At 29.8% G+C, this 5,326-nt stretch overlaps 1 pseudogene; it reads right to left on the reverse strand.

The window, feature by feature from the left end:
• Positions 1-324: 324 nt before the first annotated feature.
• On the reverse strand, positions 325-2,264 carry LOC108773636 (ATP-dependent DNA helicase pif1-like; annotated as a pseudogene).
• Positions 2,265-5,326: the final 3,062 nt, after the last annotated feature.

Raw genomic sequence — 5,326 nt, forward strand, 5'->3', positions numbered from 1 at the left:
GTACACGTTTGGTCGTTGTTATACTAGTCTTTTCAAGTAAAGCAGTAGAATTACAATTTTTGCATAATTTTGATACATTATTCCAACGTGAAAAATTATATTGCATTAATTCTTCAAGATTATACAACTTTTTAAATTTACAGGTAATGCTAATAATAAACTATAATTTTTAATATTTTTCACATTATATAACTACATATAACTACAAGTAGAACATCGTATCGATATATTTAAATAATGTTCGATTTCATTTTTAATATTATTTGTATTACAACAGAGATGGGTAATAAATTCACCAACATCTTGCTGAAAATTACTAAGATATTAGTCACCTGCTAATTGACGCAATGCAATTATATTAATAGTTTTATTGTTTGCATAAGACTCGATTAACTTTCTCATTATATTCGTATATTCAAGTTGAAACAATGACGTTCTGAGCGTAGGCGAATGAAATATACATTGGAGCGAAGCATTAGCATAATAAGATACATTATCAGTATTAGGAAGGCCTCTTAAACACCATGAAGTGTAATCAATATCATCTTTATTTTTAATTTGACATTCTAAAATATTTTTCGATAATGCCCATTGTAAATCATGCACCTTTTGAACATGTTGCTTTGAAATATTTATATTTAAAAGATCTGGTCTATATTATAATCGCAACCTATATTATATTCTATTATAGTTAATTCATTTGCTTTCACAGATGAAGGATCATAATTTATAAGATATAGTCCATTTAAATTAGTTACTCGTGAAAGAGCAACGTATATACTTGTCCATAACTGAATATAGAATTTCCAGTTTCTACAATGGCATATTTTAAACTCAATCCTTGACTTTCATGAATAGTCATACCGTAACTTAAGCATATTGAAAATTGTTTTCTTACAACATATCTATCCATTACTTCAAACTTAACGCTAACACGTTCTAATACATGTTCTACTCCCGAAACTATTATTTTTATTTTATCTATTTCATTATTATTTCGTATGAATGATGTAATTGTACCAATTGCACCATTTACAAGACCTAAAGTAACATCGATTTCTTCTAATCATTATACGTGCGCCGAGTTTTACAATTATAATTTTCGCTAATCCAGCTGTTCGAGAACTGTCTTCATCATTCTTATTTAATATATCTTTGAAATTTTTTTTTTAAATATGTTACACAATCTGTTATATCTTGAGCAATGAGTTCTACTTCATCCGAAAAAATTCGATTTAACATTGCAGTGTTCAAAGTATCACATAATGCACAAGTTGGAAGTAAACAAACTGTATCCAATGGCAATTTTTCCAAATAATTACATAATTCATATAATCGACCATCACAAGTAGTCTCTGTAAATTGTATTTTTCTTGCATTTAAAACAGCTGTATCCGAATCTGTTACAATTCCTAACCGTATTCTCGATAATATATTTCGATAAGAATTATCATTTTGTTGTCGCATATTAATTTGCAATTCATCATATTTAAATAAAGACCATAAATTCATTGATCCCATCCCTCCAACATATTTTTCAATTTTTGTTGTTGATAACTCAATAAATGGTGGTTCCTCATGCACTGGTGGAAGTTGCAAAAGATCTCCAAATAGAAGTATATGTTTTTCACCGAACCATCCATTATCTGATTCATCAGTATTAAATATTTCTGTTAATCGGAGATGTATGTACATTAAAGTAATATTTGAAATCATTGAAACTTCATCGATAATTATTAAAGCAACGTTTTTAAGTTCTTCTCGTATAAATTTAAGAACTACATCAGAAAGTTGTTTGTATTTGGCAGTACGACCATGTTCTACTGGTAATTGAAACAACCTGTGAATAGTAAGTCCATCAATATTGAAAGCAGCTATACCAGTTGGTGCAATTATTGCTGTATCTTTTTCAACGTATTTTTTAATCCAACTTCTAATAGTTTTTATCAAAAAACTTTTTCCTGTACCACCCTCACCGTTTATATATAATCTAAGAATTGCACTATTAGATAATATATACTAGCAGTAACTTTATCAAAAATTCGTTTTTGATCAGAATTTAATTGCGCTATCATTTCATCAACATTATTAACTTCATATTTGTCGCCAACATCTTTAAAATCTCTCATAGCTCCTTCAAGTTCTACAGGAACACATTCTAATACACAATTATTAGAATTATCATTTTCATTTTTCGTACCTTCTAATATTTTTTCTTCAATTAATTCTTTCATATTATCCATACCTTGTTGAATATCAATCATTTTTTCATGATATCGAAGAGCATTTTGAAGTTCAAACTGTACTAAAGAAAATGCTTCTGCATAACTGTTACATACATTTTTTAATTCATCTATATTTCTCCAAGGTTTAAATAACAGTAATAACGCAAAGTAGTAACGCTCTGGTTGTATATGAACATTGTATCTATAATGATTGATAAGATATCCACGTTTACGTTTCTTTAAATATAAAAATTCATTGAGTACATAGTATTCTACATTTTTAGAAAATGGTTTAAATTTCGTAATATCATACCATTTTGCATAATCATATAAATTGGTACTAGTGGAGTGCAATTAGACAAAAAGCGGCTATTATTAAGAAATAATTCCACGCAGCATGAATTTCAATGAAACCTTTTGGATTATCTTCTAATTGGTATTAGAAAAAAAGTTTACCTCTTAAAAATGTGCGCTTTTTGAAAATTGTTAAAACATTTTGCAAAAAGTTTCACATTTTTACGGTAATAATTCAATATCTCGAGAAGTTAATCAAATGTGTCATTGAAAATGTGTATCCTTACGTTTCTGGGGTCGCTAAAAACGAATTTGATATTATTTTTTTAAAATACAAAATGGCGGATGTGTAATGACGGTTGCAAGCATGAAAATAATGTTTCTTTGACAATAATATTGCAGTATTTCGTCGTAATCGCATAAGGCAATTATAATTGAAATAAATGTGTGAGAGAAAAACATATTGTGTTGTTGATAAAAATTTATTATAATTATTATTATAGGGTAAGGTTGCCGATATCGCACCGGCTTCTAAATCGCACTACCTCGTCTAAAAAATCAGTTATTTTATTTACACATTTTCTTACGGATTATTTACAAACTATAAGATATTTCAACGCTGCTGCGTTACATTTGTGACATGAAATGCAGTAGAAGCCTTGTTATTTACGTAAATAAAAAAATCGTGATAGCGTTGCTATTTTTCATCATATTTCATAGCAAAAATGTAAAAAATATAAGTTAAATAATCTAATTTTCTACAATTCATCGTGTTTAAAACACTATTAGAATTAGATTAATTGAATTAAATTTTTTTTAACAATGTTTGTAAATTAAATAAATAAAATTTTACAAAGTGCTACTGTTTCCTCAATCGCACCACAATGTAGTGGCTTAAATCGCACCGCACATATTGCACATGCACATGTGCACATGTGCTTATATTTCAAAAGAATTTGAGTTTAAATGTAATTTTTCAATACAAAAAGTTTAGTTTTTAATTTATTTTCTCTATCCCCCCTCCATTTCCATCATTAATTACATTTCTTATATTTTTTCACATTTTATTTTTTTTTTATTATGTAAAAGTATATATTGTAAATATATATTATGGGTGCATTTCACTTAACGTCCGCAACGCTCATGAAATTATTTCATTGTCATTGTTTATCAAACAACCTATGGTGCGATTTAGGCAACGTGTTTCCAAAATCGCACTATTTACAGGTATGTAAAAAATCTTTATTTAAAATATTATAATAATAATAAAAAAATCTGAAAAAATTACATAAGAAAGAGAAAAGCTTACAGTTTATTACGCCACAAAAAAATTGAGAATATCCTTCTTACTTTCTGAGTTATAAGCCTTTATATGAAAAGTGGTGCGATTTCGGCAACCTTACCCTAAATCAATCGTAATTGTGTGTATTATGTATGTGTGTCCGAATATCGGGTTTGTATACTTGCGCTCGAATTCCTGCGCACAGCTGTTGAGAGCATTCGAGCAGCATCTATACAGATATATACATATATGCATATATATATATCTCAATAACTCTGTTACAAGGCAATATCTCTGTTACCGTTAATGATACGCGAAAATGTCTAAGGAAGAAATTGTTTGGTTCGGAGGGGAACATGTATTGGTCACCTTGTTTCTTTTCTAGGTGGAGGCGCTAAAAAAATATGAAGGTCACCTCCATTTTTTAAAATGGAATTATGTAATTTTTGTTAGATAACGTGATTCCTCTAATTATTTTGCATATAAAAGTATTAAGGTAGAGATACCAAAAAACCAATAGTTTTCGAGATATTTTACACTTTATTTTGATACACATTGACACAAAATGTTAAATAACTCATAAACTGTTGACTTCTTGATTATCGTACCTTAATACTTTTGTGAACAGAATAATGAGATAAATCAAATGGTGTAAAGAAAACACATAGTTGTGTATTTAAAAAATTATCCATTTTGTATACATATTTTTTTTAAAGCAACTGTGTTTTCTTTTAACAAATAATAGAATCTTATTTTACGACCGTACATTGTTAAACAATAACAAGAAAGAAGGAAGCACAAAGCGAAGCCTATCGGTCAAAGCTAGATCAAGATGCTTATTATCATTATGTGTGAATTTATATATTGCGTATGTAGTTCTCCCAATCGCGTGCCGAACATTTTTTCAGACTTACAACGCAACTCTAAATAACTACTCTAAATTAAGATCTAATAAGATGCTATAAGCATCGAAATTTGTTAGATTGTATTGTCAATCTAACTAAAGTGATATTACCGCGGTAGTTATTTAGAGTTGCGTTGTAAGTCTGAAAAAATGTTCGGCACGCGATTGGGAGAACTACATACGCGATATATAAATTCACACATAATGATAATAAGCATCTTGATCTAGCTTTGACCGATAGGCTTCGCTTTGTGCTTCCTTCTTTCTTGTTATTGTGTTTCCTTAGTAATACCCTGGTGGTCCTCACAAGCTTGGTTTCCGTTATTTTGTCGTCTGTTACTATTAGAGCCTTTGATTTTGTCGTTTCTCTTCTTTCTTTTCCTTTTAGGGACCGACATCCATTGTGGAGAACACTTTCCCTAGGGGTCGGGAGATTATCCGTAAAGTGTTCAAGAATCGTTTAATACCATCGTCGGCGATTATAGCCTTACTTGCTTCCTTGTCAGAAGCAACAATTAAGCAGTACTCCTACCCTCTAGGCGCCTGGTGGAATTTTTGCCAACGTAATCAAAAACCGCTGTTCTCTCTCTCTCTCTCTCTCTCTCTCTCTCTCTCTCTCTC

This window comes from Cyphomyrmex costatus, unplaced genomic scaffold, assembly GCF_001594065.2.
Source record: "Cyphomyrmex costatus isolate MS0001 unplaced genomic scaffold, Ccosl1.0 scaffold216, whole genome shotgun sequence".
NCBI classification, from domain to species: domain Eukaryota; kingdom Metazoa; phylum Arthropoda; class Insecta; order Hymenoptera; family Formicidae; genus Cyphomyrmex; species Cyphomyrmex costatus.